General features: G+C 34.0%; 1 pseudogene across 1 annotated transcript in view; it reads right to left on the reverse strand.

Moving 5' to 3' along the window:
- The window catches only part of LOC308649475 (amine sulfotransferase-like), a 15,105-nt pseudogene extending 9,842 nt beyond the window's left edge, over positions 1-5,263 (reverse strand). Inside the window, exons 1-3 of the transcript in view lie at positions 5,121-5,263; positions 3,358-3,564; positions 2-101 (exon numbers count right to left, since the gene is read on the reverse strand). The product of the transcript in view is annotated as an amine sulfotransferase-like (transcript). The remainder of the gene's footprint in view (position 1; positions 102-3,357; positions 3,565-5,120) is intronic.
- Between the last annotated feature and the right edge of the window lie 11,645 nt (positions 5,264-16,908).

Here is a 16,908-nt window from a genome sequence, read left to right on the forward strand (position 1 = left end):
AATTCTCAAAAGTTTCAGAAATTCTTTAATACAGCCACCCAATTTGAATAATGAAAAAAGGAAACCAAAACATCTTTAGGATTTCTGTAGATATAAAGAATCTGCAGGAAGAATTAGAAATAATATTAACAATTCCAGTATATTATTTCAAGTTTTTAACCGTTGAATAAATCAAAATTATTTTAATCCATTCTTCTAGTCATGGAAGATTAGGTGTTCCCCCAATTTTTCTCTATTACAAAAAGTGTTGAAATAAATTCTTTTACTTACAGGACAGAAACTGTACAAAGAAAATTAATATGAAAAATACCACTAATGAAAAGTTGAAGCAAAAAAAGTTCTTTCACAGAATACACAATAATTATTGTCAATAACCTATCAAACAGGCTTAATCTCATTACTGAGTATTGACATGTAGGTTAAGATCACTTTAACATACCTCTTCATAAATAACACATTGAAAAAATTTAAAAGGTCTGATATGTATCATTACTAGGGAGGAAGTCAAAACATGTCCATTACCAATTTAGCAGGAACTGATACACCCTGCTTTCTTGAGAAAATATAGTCCCCATTCCATAAAACTGAAAATACTTGTACTTTTGGCTTTGCTGTTCCCTTCTTGGATGTATATTATAGGAAAATTCCTGCATATGTGCCCAAAGTCCATTCTCAAGAACACTCATAGATATGAGTGATATGCAAATGCTGGAATATTCTAATTTTTCTATGAAGAGAAAATACAGATCTGGTAGAACTACTCTCAGAAGTTATATTATGCAGCAGTGAAAATGGCATTTCAAATCAAGAACAAACAAGAGCATGTGGCAAAATCCCAGAGAATTAGAGAATAAGGAACAAAATGAAATTAAGTAAAATTGTAGGCCAAATGATTTAACATGATGGCCCATAATTTGTTTTCAAAGACCAACAGAAAAGGAACATTTTTACACTGATGATCATAATAGAAAAACTTCAATGGAAAAGTTCCAGTAAATCTGTAAGTATTTTGACTTAGCCACAATCATAGTAGAACACTTACAGAGAATTGTCTTTAACAAAACAATAAAAGCAAAAATAAATTTATAAAATTGATTATTAAAATTTTGTTTTATTTATTTAATTTAGTTTTTAAAATTTGTATAAGTACCCAACACAGAAAATTTATCTCCTTTTCTCATGTATGAAACATATTGCATGTTTGAAAACTGATAATCCAATTGACAATTAACTTTTAAATAAATTCCAAAAATTAGAATATGTAAACACCATCGCCCATGGTAGAAAACTATACAAACACTTTCAAACTAAAAAAAATCTTGCAAGAGCTGAAACTAATTATAAAAGTAAAACTGAAATAACAGAGTTTTTAAACATTAACAAAATTATACCCATAGTCATACTAAAAGTGATATTCATTTTAAAATGTTAATATTGACAAATATAAACACTGGAAATAGGTAAACTGAACATTTAATTTAAAAAGATACAAAGATATATACTAAAATGAGACAATAATTAAAATGAAAGTATACATCCAGAAGAAAATCTAGTTCCTCAGAGGGTGAAAACCCAGTAAAATAGAAAACTCATTATATCCTGAAAACTCTAAGAATAAGAGAATATAAAATTTTTATCATTGCAGCATGAATTGCAAATATATAACCACAAAATTGGAGTAAATTGATGAGATTATTAAAAAGTTATACTTTTTTCTATGTTAAATATCTACAAGTGGGTAAAAAGAATAATAAAAGATACATATTGATGTTATTAAAGTAGATCTGATAAAATAGAGACATAGAATGAAACTCCAAGAATGTTGGTATATTGCAATGTTTTGTTTTCCCAGAAAAAAAAATCTCTCTTAAATTAAATCCCCATTTGATAAGCATTGTGGAACTACACTATATTGTAAAAAGTTGATAGAAAACTTTGCCTTATCAGTTAAAATGTACAAAACAGGGAAGAACTGCTACATAATCAGCAGAAGTGCCTATTTTGGGAATAAAGATTGCACACTGAAGAGAGAGACAATGAAAATTTAGCATATCAATATATAGACTTCAAAATAGTGGAGATACTCAAGTCAAAGTTTTAAGAAAATATTCTGTGTCAATTAGTATCTCTTGGGACAAATATAATGCAATATTCATATCTCATATAATAAGTAGTATAAGATTTAATTTATAATCCTAAGAAGGTTTTAATATACCCAGGCTTGTGGACTCAAGTCTGTAGTCCCAGCTACCTGGGAGGCTGAGACAGTAGGATCACATGTTCAGAGCCAGCCTCAAAAAGAGAGGTGCTGAAAATATAAAAACCACAGAAATGAAATGAAAGAATGAAACCCTGTCTCTCAATAAAATACAAAATAGGGCTGGGGATGTGGCTCTGTGGTTGAGTGACCCTTAGTTCAAGCCCATGTACCTCCCAAAAAGGTTAAAAATAATGTTAGCTAGGCAAAAGCTGGAGGGTATTTACATAATCTTTGTTGTTGGTGTTGTGTTTTCTTAGTAAAGCATCAGAACCAGAAATCATGAAAGAAGTATTAACAGTTGGGTTACATAAGGTTAAAAGTTTTAAACAGTTTTTCAGAAAAGTCTTTTTTTTTAATGGGGAAGACTTTGCCCCCCAGTAAATATTCCACAAAACAGTAAATAAGACAACCTAAAGAAATACGGGCAAAAATAAAAAGAATATTTAAAGGCCTATAAAAATATATAAAAAGATAATCTTATTAAAATTGAAAGTTAAATTTGCTCAAAAATGAGATTTACTTTCTTACTTAGCATATTAGGCAAATTTGATAATTCCCATTATTAGTAAGCATGTGAGGACAGAGGCATTCCTACATGGTATTTGATGAAGTATAATTCATATATTATAAAAAGCAGGTAGGTAATCCCTGTCAACACTTAAAATATTAGAGATTTTAATTTGAAAACTTCACATTAATTGAAACATAGCATGAGAATTAAAGTGTAAATCTTTATAGGAATGTTTATTACAACACAAGACATCCATTAGCTGAAACTTACCTGTCCATCAAATACACATTAATTATTGCAAAGCCACACAATAAAATTCTATGAAATCATAAAAAAGAATGGCATTTATGGCCAATGTGAAAGAATTTTGTTATATTCTATAGAATTACATTGCAAATTATATCCACAATTGCTTATTTCAGGCATAGTTTTTAGGACATTCATATATTTTTGTTGTGGAAGGCAATATTCTAAACATACAATGATTGTAACATTTGGGAATCTACTTAAAGCAGGTTATTTTGCTTTTGCAAAAGAGAGAGAGAGAGAGAGAGAAGAGAGAGAGAGAGAGAGAGAGACTACATACTTTAGCTTTTTTGTTCTTCAGACCTTTTGGAACTAAATAATAGGAAGATGAGAACTGAAGAGGCGAGGGGATGGTATTTGGTAAAGTCCAAATTATGAGTATTGTATTCAAAGAAGGGAGCTCTATCTATTGTTTTGATGTCTTCAGTTCTGTTACGATGCCCCTCAAAATAAATCAAGCTTAGTATCTGCTGAGTCCAGATGGTACCTGAAAAAATAAATCATCTTGTTTTCAAACTCAATTAGTCATTAAAAATTAACTCAACAATAGTGTCATTCACCATAATAATGTGAGCTTTCTTTTCTTTTAAACACTTTAAGTATGCTAACAACTTTGTCCAACTTTCATTTTTGTCTCTATGAAACTTTAAAGTTAATAAAGATAAAATCAAATACTCTAAATTCCTTGTCACTTGAAGAGTTGTTGTTTGTTCTGATTCCATTTTAGTAATGATTTTAGATTAATTCTGCCTCTCCTTCTCTGTTTCCTGCTCCATGTTAGGTCCTTTTTCGTGTTCTTAATTTTTTTCCTTAACTTATAATAATTTTACATATTGATGGGGTAGAGTGTGGTATTTCCACACATGCATACACCCTGTACTGATCACATCAGGGGGAAATTAGCATTTTCCTCTGTGTCATTTCTTTCTGTTTGGAGTCTTCGAGCTTATTCCTTCTGTATTTTCTTACAATATGTTATTGGTTACTGAGTCCCTTTTGACTATATTTTGTGGGTACCTGTTTTTCTGTCATGAAATTCCTTTTTCAGAACTTTACCCTTTAGAATTATAGACAAATTAACAAATTTTAGAGAGTTCACTTTCCCCTCCTTTTCTCTTTACCATGTAAAGTGGTTTTGTAAACTATTTAAGCATCCAGGATGTCAAGAAATAGCAGAACTTGACATGAGCAAAGATATTATATATATATATATATATATATATATATATATATATATATATATAACATTTTATTCACTTGTTTGGCCTAATCATGTATGACCAACTTCTTTGTGGTGTTCTGGGGAAACCACACTATAAATAAGCAAACATTGTATGTAAAATCTAAATAACTACAGTTTTACTCCATAGTCTGCATGGGCAACTATAAAAAACTCAAACCAAGCCAAGTATCCCCGCCCTGCTGAAGTAGAAGTCACTATTGCTATTATTAGTACTTGTTTAGCCCAACAGGATTGTGTTTTTACCACTTCTTTATAATGATTATCTTCACAAATCTCAAAATCATTCTTATTTCATTTTCTAGTAGAACTTACTGGTTGAAAACATTTTTAGAATCTTCAGTGGAACTCAGTTGACATGGAATACTTCTCAAGAAAATGTAAACATCTTGGAACATGAATAATTATGGAAGATAAATCTTCCAACTCAGGAAGCATTTACAAATTAGAGAAAAGATGAGTTTGGACTGTCTCAGGTCTGTCCAATAGACCAAGCCAACAGGTCAGCCTTTACCCAGTACCTGCACATGGCTCAGTATTTGGTTTTTATATATATATATAACAGAATTGACAATATATCCATTGCAAATGAGCTTGGTAGTATAGATTTGAGATTTAGCTAACTTTTTTTCTGATTCCTAATGGATATATAAATGTAGGTCAGGCTGCTGTTGATGTCTGAAAAAGAGCACATTTACATACACAGAGACACAATCACACACACACACACACACACACACACACACACACATATACCAAACTTAGGAAAAATCTACTATCATGAGGCCACTCTTTACACTTACCAGATTTTGGATAGGTGATTATGAAGACATCATCATGTCTAATTTCAAAATCATCCGCACTTTCTACTGTATGCATTTTAACTAAAAGACCTTTCAAAATTGTAGCCTTTAAATTCAAATAAGTATTCCTCTGTTTTGTCCATGATTTTTCACCTACAAATGCAAACATATATATATCAAGTTATTTTAGAAGTGAATAATAGTTATTGAGTGGTCAATATATGCCTAGCACTTTTGCAATGTCTGATGTGTATGAACATATTAATGACACTAACCACAGCACATATATGAATGATTTAAAACTTCACAAAATGCCAACATTGCTGTATTGCTAGCATCAGTGTTTTAAAGATGAGCAGGCAGAATGCTGAAAAGTGAGACAACTCTTCTTAAAGGGCCATGAGGAACAGATATTATGATCTTCAACATAGAGAAGAGGAATTAACTCAGAGAAGTCCAACCAAATTATTTAAACTTGTCCAGCTGGTTGAACTGGAAAGATTGGAGAAGGGATAATTTGGCCAGAGAATTCATACTTTTTATCCAGAAATTCTTAGTGTTTTACATTTTATTGCTTATATTTTTTGATTGTTGTAGAAATAAGAAATTCTTCAATGGATATTCTTTTTTTCTAATGTTTTTCTAGAGTATGCATAACTCATTGTGTCTGAAAGAAACTTCTGAATTAGGGATCTAAGATGCTGTTGACAGTGAAAAAATGAAAATGCTTTGCTCTTTAAATTGCTGTTACTTCAGAAATGCTGCCTTCGTAGTTACAAGTTACTTCATGAAACTTATTATAGTTTACAGTAGGAGATTTTAAAATCAGAAATCATATGAATCTCAATAATAAACTAAAACAAAAATGGAAAGCAAACAATGTAAAGACAAATATTATTAAAATTTTTGTAATGAGAACAAAAAGTGAGACATAGAGGCAAGATGCAAAGGAGGAAAGATGGCAGAATGGCCAAGCTGCCAGCTTTATTTATATCCATAGGTTACTTCAGGTCATTGGCATCATTAGTACATATTGTTCATTGTATTACAGACTTGGCAACATTATGCAGCTTATCCCTCAGCTACATACTAAATTGCAATTTGCAATGTTAGGTGTTTTATGTAGTTCTCAAGAAAGTCCATTGTATAAAGTTAACTGTTATGTGGAGAGGTTGAGGCTCAGTGAAACATTGTGTTTGTCCCAGGGGCTGTATGCCTGAGATCAAGGTCTAGGCTGATAAGATTCTAGGGCATTGCCACAGCAGCTACACATTGCCATGTATTCATTATCTTACTAGTTCCTAGGAGAAATTGCAGGGCATTCTAAGGGTGGGAAACAGAGTGCCAGTTACCCTCTCTGAGTGTGCTCACAAGAGGAATGCTTCCATGTATATTTCCATGGTCAGAATCCCTACAAAATTCAGACCAGACAAGCATTTCTATTTGCTCTTCCTGAGAAATCTTTCCTTGAAGGTTACATGATTGAGACAATCCCATAAGTTCTAACAATATTAGATTTAGAATCAATATAGATTTCAGTTTTTTTAATTCTGTGCATGCCAAGACACTGAATTTGCTAAAAAGCTGCAAATATGGCTTTGTTTAAATTGTATGTCAAGAAATAACATTGAGTTCTTTACAAAGAATCCAAGTTACCTGATCAATAGGAGGAATTCAGAGTTTAGTCTTTTCCAGAATAAGAACAGAAAATGATTAATGTTAGACTCACCTGGGTAATGCCTTCGTGATTGGTTTCTTGGCTACCAAATGAAAGATAAAATTAAGGCCCTACTAAGCTGCTAGAGGTTTTCCCTCATTAAGGTGACATCTAGGAAACATGAAATATTGAGTCCTGGGGACAGAAGAGCTGGGTTGATGCATCAAAAGATTGTTTTCAATACAGGCAGATGGAGAGCTATTTTGATATTGACATCCTGCATTTCCTAGGAAAAACCTTGGAGAATTCAGCCTTCAGATTGTGGTGAGGGAGAATTTATACTGCATCACATGGATAAATGGAGAAGAACATGTAGAAGATATAAGTTGAGGAGAAAGCCAAAAGTGAAGGGTGATCCCTACCACATCCCTCCTAACAGCAAGTAACACCATCCACACACCCTTTGAAATGTCCCAAAGGGTTCCAGAAACTCTGAGTGATGAGAAAGAGCATCAGGCAGCATCTACAAACATTCCGAATTCTTCTATTTAGTCACTCAACTGTCAGTCTGAGGGGAGAGAAAATTTTGAGAGCTCTGGTATCACAGAAGCAAAGGAGAAAGCTGCATGTGAGGAGGATTCAGGTAGGTGCTCACTGGCTCCTCAGTATAGTTTGCGTCTTTGATGCATGTAGGAGAAGGCGATTGTGTAAGTAGGAAGCCTGTCTGTGTCTCCTTCTTATTCCTTCATGGAAGTCCCAAAGAAAAGGGGTGGGGGTGTTCATGGATATTTAGGGAGAAAAGGAGTCAATACAAATATTTGTCTCTCACGCAAAATAGGATGAGAATTGACAGTGGCTCAGAAACTATTCTTCTAGTACTCACTGTTGAGATCAGCTGATGAAGGAAAACCAGCTCTCACAAAAATTTTAGGCTGACAGGAACTGCTCTGTCACTGAGGAATAAATAGTCCCTATGAAGTTTGTTTTGGCCAGTGAGTAGTGTTCTAGAACCTGACTGAGTAACTCAGCTCTTATAAATTGGGTAAGATTTTGTTGACACTGGTGAAAGCATATCAGGTTAACCCAGGTTTTTTAAAGGGATCAAACCTTTGGAGATACTTTAAAATTTTCAGAAGAAGAGAGGGCACATTTACTGAATGACAGCAATTATGAAACAAACACAAAGATGCTTTCAAAAACTTCAAAGACAGCTTCCTTGTACCTGAATGGTGGTCAGTCTGTCTTTCCAGCCCATCTCAGGGGCTGGTGATCATTCTTAAGATCTTTTCTTGCATAATCTCACCCAGTTTGTTTCTTCTGTTGTTTGACTGGCAGTGGCTACAGAAGGCTCTAGGGGTTATATAAACTTACAAGTGGGTTATATAAACTCGAAAAGAACATAAATTTGTTTTCCAGTGCACACAGAGTTTGCCTTTTCTAATCGATGCCCCATTATTCGTTTTAATGATAGATGTTAGCTTTTTGTTTTCCACAAATCACTATGATTCATCTCAGGTCTTTCTAACATCTCTCATGGAAAATTGAGTCATTCCTCAGTCTTTTGTTGCTCATAAAAGCTGCTCTTAGATAATGATTATCTAATGATTGATTCTCAAGTTCCCACTAAATACAGAATTTAAACCTAGGGGAGATCTTGAATGTTTTCAAAATAAAATTCCTTCTGGTTAGAAAGTAGTGTGTAATATGAGGCTAATTTCAGTTTATAAATATTAAACTTGTCTCTTATTCCTCATGATATTTGTCTACTTAGTGTTTCTAAAATAGTCTATTTTGTGAAAATAAATACAGCATGAAAAGTAGGAATCAATAGGAGTATTCTATTTATTTTTATTACAAGCTCAATAAGAATTTCTTTTATTATACAAGTTTTAATGAACCAAATGTATAATGGGGTCTTTTGAGGTTCTTGGAATCTTTTGCCTTCCTCTCTTCCCTCTTTTTCTCCCTGACTCCCAATAATTATCAGCTGTGAGACACCTAGACCAGTCAGTAATAACAGCCAAGTGAATAAGACAGCTGCTTCCATGATCAGAGGCAGAATTTTGATACCCTTCTTCCCAACCATACAGTATTATGTGCATCTAGCAAGTAAGACGGCCTGAGAGGAATCCAGAGCAATGGCTGAGTGCAGAGGTGGAGCAGGAAAGGATAGATGTGGGACATCTTGTACCACAGTGTAAAGATTTACACAAAAAATAATGACAAAGTCAAAAGGACACCAGAGCCAGCTTGCAGGTATCATATCTGACCACTTCAAGAACAATTCGAATTTTGCAATACATAATCATAGATTAGATCACAACCTTTTCAGTACAATAAGGAAATGTGAGTTTATATAAAGGTAAGACAAACCTTACTGGGTGAGACAGACATTAAAAGTTTTAGGCCTTTCAGGACAAGTGGCAAGAACAAAATAGTATTCAGATGTTGTCAACAAGAAAGAAAAAAAGTCCCTAATTTTTTTAACAGATGCAAAGATAACACTAATTTATAACAGTTCTTGTCAATACATGTGTAGTAAAATTAGAGTGCACTCATTTTGGAAGGGGAGTGTGATGTTAGGCAACTTTATTTTCTCTGGGCACATGTCTTCAACTGCTTTAATCAAAGATCATTTACTTGATTCAACAGCAAGAAACAGGCTGCCTTGCTTGATTTATAAATGAATACTGAGAAGTTTGTTTACAGCATCATTTTCATTTTTCCTTTTCTTTTTTGTAAAAAACATGCATTTAAAAAGTATTACTATATCCTCTTTCCAAAGACTAGACTCTTTAGTAGGCCTCACTTATTAAATCTCATTAAACTTTTTTTACCAAAAAAAAAAAATTAAAATGAATCTGTAATCAAAGTCAACATCTCAGTGATTCATTTGATAGCCAAGTAGGGCAGACTATTTTCTGATGTTGAATCTATGAAACCATGTTTAATATTTTGGCCCATCCTATCAGATGTGGAACACCTATAAAAGCTTAAATGGAGCAAAAAATATAACACTTTCAATAACTTTACTAGCCTGTGCTGAAATATTTGCAAAACTAAGATTTTGAAATTTGATGAGTTTTAAGCTTCTAAATGTTTCTAAACATTTCTTTCTATGAGTTGGGAATATTGTGATGATTGCTTAATCTGATAATGTTGATATACACTATGTTCTTCAGCATTTGATAGCCAAATGGGTGCTTTGCCAGCTTCCTTAATAAGAGGTAATCCGCACTCCGTGTTTCCTTAAAAATATTCATAATTAATACACCTTTCTCTTCTAGCTTTTACACACTGAGTATTCACTGGTCATTTTAAAACATTAACTAACTACCAGGGTATGACAAAACACCTGCCACATGAAGCACTGTTGTGTTACAATGACATCATTGTGACTTCTAGTGCGATAGGCAATAGTGCAAAGCAATGTTCATGTAGACAGCCAGGTTTAGTTTCTGCAACAATTGCTCAAACTGACTATTTAATACAAAAGTGATCAGAGACATATTAAATGAATGACCATAACATTTTGAAAATGAAACTTCATGAAGTTACGCTGAAATTTAGAGTTCATATAATGTTTATGTGAAAAAAATTATTTTAATTCTTTTCCATTCATGATGCAAAATCATTCTTCCTTCACAGACTATATAGAAACAGATGATGGGATGGATTTGCCTCACATCTGTAGATAAAATATCTCTGATGGATACTGGTAAAAATGAAGGCATGATTAAATATGTGAGAAGGAAAAATATCTCTTTGGACTGAAATATCAATAAGTAAATATAGAAGAAATAATGGGAGAGAATGCTTGAATGAGGAAGAGGTTATTTACATGTGTTCAAAGCATGTACTGCCAAATAATTAATTTTTATGTAATAAAGTGCAGAAGAGTCATTTTACTAGGTAAAACCCAGGTAGACACCACTTTAACCAATCAAAGTAGCATCCCTAATACTGACATAAGCCAACCTACATTTCTCCTATTGACCACTGAGAGCACATTGAATTCAGGGCATTCCTGTCAAAAAGTTCAACCTTATTCTATCATGAGTAAACATCAGAAAAACTCAAATTAACCCCCATTATGCCATATACTATTTTTAACAATGCCAAAAGGAGTAAGCAAGCAGGACAGAAATGATTTGAGATTAAAGGAAACTAGCTAGACATGACAATTAAATACAAAGCATAGTCTGGCACAGTGCTGTACACCTGTATTTTCAGTGACTTGGGAGGCAGAGGCAGGAGGATTGCAAGATTGAGGGTAGTCAGGAAGTTTAGTCAGATACTGTCTCAAAATAAAAAATAGAAGAGCCTGCTGGTGTACTTCTGTGTTACAGTGCCCCTGGGTTCTATACCCAAGACCACAATATAAATAAATTAATAAATATGCATAATGTTGCATTTGATCCTATCACAGAAAAAAAAAATCTATAGGATATTGCTGTTACAACTGAACATTTTAAAATATATATTTGTGGTTTATATAATAGGACTGCATCAATGTTGCATTTCCTGCTTTTGATAATTGTATTATGTTTATTTTAGATAATGTCATTATTCTAAGGAAATACCCATATAAGTAAATAGAAGTAAAAGGACATGATTTTAGTCTCAAATTTTTTTTAAACATTTAGTTTTTAGTTGTAGGTAGACATAATACCTTTGTTTTATTTTTATGAAGACAAATTATTTGCTTTTATCAGCAAATATAGAAAAAGTATTTCACAAAATCTTGTGCTCATTCATTTTGAAAAGAAACTCCAGCAACTTGATATTGGAGTGGGACTTTATTTTATAATAAATATCTTTAAAAAATAATGCCTACATCTAGCATTGTACTTAATGGTAGAAAAATAAATTATTTCATCCTAACAGAAAAGTAAGAATGTGCCTTTATCACTCCTATTATACTACATGGTCTAGAAAATACAATTACACAAGTAAAGGAAATGAAATGTACACTTGTTGACAAGAAAGAAATAAAACTGGTTCTGTTCATAAATAATGTGAATATTATTTAGTGAAAAAGGTAATGTGCTATCAAATCATGAAAAGACAGGGAGGAGATTTAAATGCAAAAGGTGCAAAAAGATCAGTCCAAAAAGATTAAATACTGTGTAATACCAATTATAGCATATTCTGGAAAGGGCAACTATAGAAATAGTGAATAGATTAGTGGTTTCCAAGGTTTGGGTTAAGGAAGAGGGGTTAACATGTGGAGCACATAGGATTTTTACTGAAACTATTCTGTATGAACTTTGAATGTTGGACTCATGATGCATTGGTCCAGACTATAAAACAAATTCCACATGAACAATGAACCCTAATGTAAACAGTGGACGTTAGTTAAAAATGCTGTATCAATATTGGTTCATCAACTATGACAAAGATGATGATTAGTTTGCAATCTTTTTATGTTATAGAGGACACTTGGAGCTTCCTTTCTCCCTCACTCCATCCTACTTAAACTGAAGCAAAATTCCTAGGCTGGTATTACGGTTTGGATATAAGGTGTCTCCCAATAAGCTCATTGCAGTAGTCAATACAGGAATGCTCAGAGATGAAATGATTAAATTATGAGAGTTGTAACCTATTCACTGGACTACCCCATTTTATGAAATAACCTCTGCCCTTTGCAACAGTTTTTTGAATTTGCACCAGTTTTCTCATACTAAATAAGAGACTATGGACTGAACTTCTAAAGACATGAGCCCAAAATAAATTTTTTTCTCCTCTAAGCTGTTCTTGTCAAGCATTTTATCACAGTGGCAAAAAGCCATCTAACGGGGCAGGAATGCCATATCATGGTTTCATGGTTTCTTTTTAAGCTGTTCATCCTTCACATTTCAAGTTTTTCAATTGGGTCTCCTTATGTAAGGAGATTCTTCACTTCTCTGTGTCACTCATGGTGCTGGGTGTCCTTGATGTAGTTTGAGAATCATCGGCAACATCAGCTAAGACTGTAGTACTTACTTCTGGGGAAATACCTGCTCTATGTGATGTCCTTGGGGTTGTGCCCAGTTAGCCAGTCCCTAAAAAATACCAAATGTCTTCTTTGATATAATGAGAGCAACTAAGAACAGAGCAGGGAGGAAGAGCAGGAAGAAAAGATTAACATTAAACAGAGACATGAGGTGGGAGGGAAAGGGAGAGAAAAGGGAAATTGCATGGAAATGGAGGGAGACCCTCATTGCTATACAAAATTATATATAAGAGGTTGTGAGGGGAATGGGAAAATAAACAAGGAGAGAAATTAATTACGTAGATGGGGTAGAGAGAGAAGATGGGAGGGGAGGGGAGGAGAGGGGGGATAGTAGAGGATAGGAAAGGTAGCAGAATACAACAGTTACTTATAGGGCATTATGTAAAATTGTGGATGTGTAACCGATGTGATTCTGCAATCTGTATTTGGGGTAAAATGGGAGTTCATAACCCACTTGAATCTAATGTATGAAATATGATATGTCAAGAGCTTTGTAATGTTTTGAAAACCAATAAAAAAAAACTTAAAAAAAATAAAAAAATAAAATAAAAATAAAAAATAAAATAAAACTCAGGGTAATTTGAAAGTTGGGATCATCATATAGTCGATTGGAGATGTGCTATTAAGTCTAGGGCTATTCTGACTCTTGCACACTTGAAATAACCACTTAAGGGTCTGAACTGGTAGGTTATTCGCTTGAAGCTGCCTGCTGCTCTATGGTGGGGGAAGAATACCACCGGAGGAATAGGGTCAGAGCTGGCTTTCCTAGCTCCTGTCATCACTGATTAAAAACTGTCTAGGACAGGACTGAGTTTCTTTAGGGCCCACACACACAAAAAAAATGCTATTGAATTTGTTTCTTTTTGCTGTTTAACAAAATAAATAATAATAATAGTGGTGTTCACTTATTCTTTTACATCAAAATTTACATATTTTATCTATTGCTGCTGTTTCATCATTTGCATACCTCTAGTTGCATTATTCTGAAGAGTGTTTGTCAACAACTGCATAAGCCATAACACAAACTGGTTTCAAACACCTCATCAATAATGTGAAATTAATATCATGAGGTTTTTCAGCAAATGTTAAGCATGACTTAGAGATACAGCTCCAGAATTATGATAATCAAATAATTAAATGCTGTAATCTATTTTCCACAAACCTATTTGTAGTACTGATTGCAAAGGCACCCATAGGTTACTTGTGAGATGTCTCAGATGATCTAGCCCAGCTCTCTGAGCTAAATTTACCAGTTGCCACTTAGAAATACTGAATAAGGAAACTGGAACTCAGTGGGCTCCAGGGAATAGAGGGAGGAGGAGGTGACTGAGGCCAAAAAATAAATAAAATAAAGAAAGTGGATTATCTTCCAGTATCTTGTCTCGCCTTTGGGGCCTGTCAGCCAGGCCCTGCTGTGAGTATGAGGCCAGTTTTATCAGACAAACTCTTCTGCTACTCATGACAAAGTCTGGTTGTTCTCCTATTAAACATAATCAATCTTACATAACCATAACATTAGGATTAGACAAGGCCACTCTGTGGCCATGATGGATCAAGACAAAACAATATCACTCTGTTCACAAAAAGCAGTTTTTGTTTATTGTTTTTTGTTTTAGTTCTGTTCTGGGCAAGTTAACTTTTCAAGGACACCTGGGAGGGGGAGAGCTTTTTCTTTCCTTTCTTTCCTCCCCCTGCCAGCTGTTACCATGGAGCCTAGTTGATAACTCCCTTATCTTAGAAATGTAGCCATCACAATGAAGCCCAGCTCAAGGCCAGAGGCCTTATTTACATATTTTGTGAAAAACTAGTAAGGGGGTGTCTAGCTTTTGGAGCACTGATTTTTCCAGCCAGAGGCCAAGTAAAACAGGGCAACATGAAACAAGGAAGTTTATCTACACTGAACTCTTTTATAGGGATTCTTTTGCCGAAAGTCCTAAAATCAGCCATGGTGAAGATTTCTGGAGAAAGTCAGTTAAGACTTTTCTGTGGGCCTGGATAGGGAGGGGGAAGATGGGAAGGTGGGGCTGAGAGCAGCTCTGGTGGATCTGAGAATGAGGAAGGAGATGTAAAAGAATAATGGGAAAGGGGTTTGGGATTTTCCTAGCAAGGAAAACTTGAGCAGTTGAACAGGTAGAGCAGAGGGGAAGACCAGAGTGAACATCCCAAAAAGCCTGTAAGGGACTTTAATTCTTAGTAACCTGCTTTCAGTGATGACAAAGCAACTTTAAAGGCCATTTTCATCAGGTCTCTGATATGGGTCTGAGGGCTCTACTCAGCTTGTTTGAGTTTTGAGTTAGCTGATAAGAGGACCTAGTGGGTCTGAGTGTGGGCACTGACAGGAGAAGAGAGGAGTGAGTGGGGGAGAATGGCAGCTTGTTGTATCCCTGAGGCATATTGTTCTGCAGTCCCTGCGAGCATCCCCATGGTAATGGGACCTACAGGAGTAGCATGTTGATTTCTTTCTGCCTGTTCGGATCCAATGTGTGCTTTCTCTTTGTTGAAGCATCTTTTTCTTTTAGATTTTTTTTTCTGGTTATTCTTTGGAATAATTTCTCAAAACCTTAGAATCTATAAACAAATCATTGTACTTTGATAAGAAATATCAATAAAAATGTAGTTAAAATCCTTAGATATTTTGTAGACAGAATTATATTTGTTAGGGTAGAGAGAGAAGAGGGGAGGGGAGGGGAGGGGAGGGGAGGGGAGGGGGGATAGCAGAGGATAGGAAAGGCAGCAAAATACAATAGTAGTATGGCAGTATGTAAAAACGTGAATGTACGACCAATGTGATTCTGCAATCTGTATACGGGGTAAAAATAGGAGTTCATAATCCACTTGAACCAAATGTATGAAATATGATATGTCAAGTGCTATGTAATGTTTTGAACAACTAATTACAAATAAATAAATAAATAAAAAAGAATTATATTTGTTTATCATCTTATGAGTTGAACAATAACTTTGAGAATTAGAAACTACTTGAAGATTGTATTTTCACTTAAAAGCAAATTTATAGTAAATACATTTATCTCAAATATCTGTAACTGAAAAGGCAGAGTATCTGATGAATGTACATATAAAACATATAAATTACGAGTTTTCTGTTAAAAAAACGATTAGGCAAATATATATTAACTAAACAATTAGACATGTGCTAATTATTTTACAGATTATATTAAGAATAAGGACATAACTTACAATTGTATTAACTTTATGTAACCACGTTGTTTTTAAAAAACTTGGATCCATTTCAATTTATTTTTACCTAGGAGTGCACTCTTTTATGTGATGTCACTTGAAGTAACTGAAATAAGATCCTTGTGTATACATATTTATTTTTTATAGTCAGGAATTAGAATAAGGATTTTTTTTTTTTTTTGGTCATTACAGGAACATTGCTGGCTTTGTTCCTGTGGTGAGCAAATGCATCCCCATAACCTCCAAAATTAAAGTTAAATACAAACAAGCATGTTAGATATGTCTTATTAATAGATTATTTAGTAACACAACTTTAAGAAAAGCCAGGTTATCTTTTTTAATATTTTTTTAGAGAGAGAGAGAGAATTTTAATATTCATTTTTTAGTTTTTGGCGGACACAACATCTTTGTGTGTGGTGCTGAGGATCGACCCGGGCCACACGCATGCCAGGGAGTGCACTACCGCTTGAGCCACATCCCCAGCCCCAAAAGTCAGGTTATTTAACTCAGAACTAAAATCAGTCAATAACACCAATGCTATGATCTGAATGCTGTGTTATCTTGAAATTTCCTTCACCAGATAAACTAGTGCATCATCTTTAATCTCAGACTTCCAAAAGTGTCCCACAAAGAAAAGGACAAAATCCAGGGAGTTTTATAAATGAAGAACTATTAATAAAGCACATATGAACATTATATTGAAACTTAAAATTATATTGAAAAATAAAATAAGACTTTGGGCTTGGAGTCTGATTTTCCTAGCTCCTAACTGGAGCAAATCAAACACTCTAGTTAAAAACCCTGCTATTGCCCCCAAACAACCATCTTTTTAGTCTAGAGGCTTCTCCATGAGTTTCAACACTGAATAAAAATTAGGCAAGGTTCATAAAGTTTTAAAGAAACTCCTAGTCAAAACAATCCTGTTGAAGAACAAGAAC

Source organism: Spermophilus citellus (genome assembly GCF_964194105.1).
Source record: "Spermophilus citellus genome assembly, chromosome: 5".
NCBI lineage: Eukaryota > Metazoa > Chordata > Mammalia > Rodentia > Sciuridae > Spermophilus > Spermophilus citellus.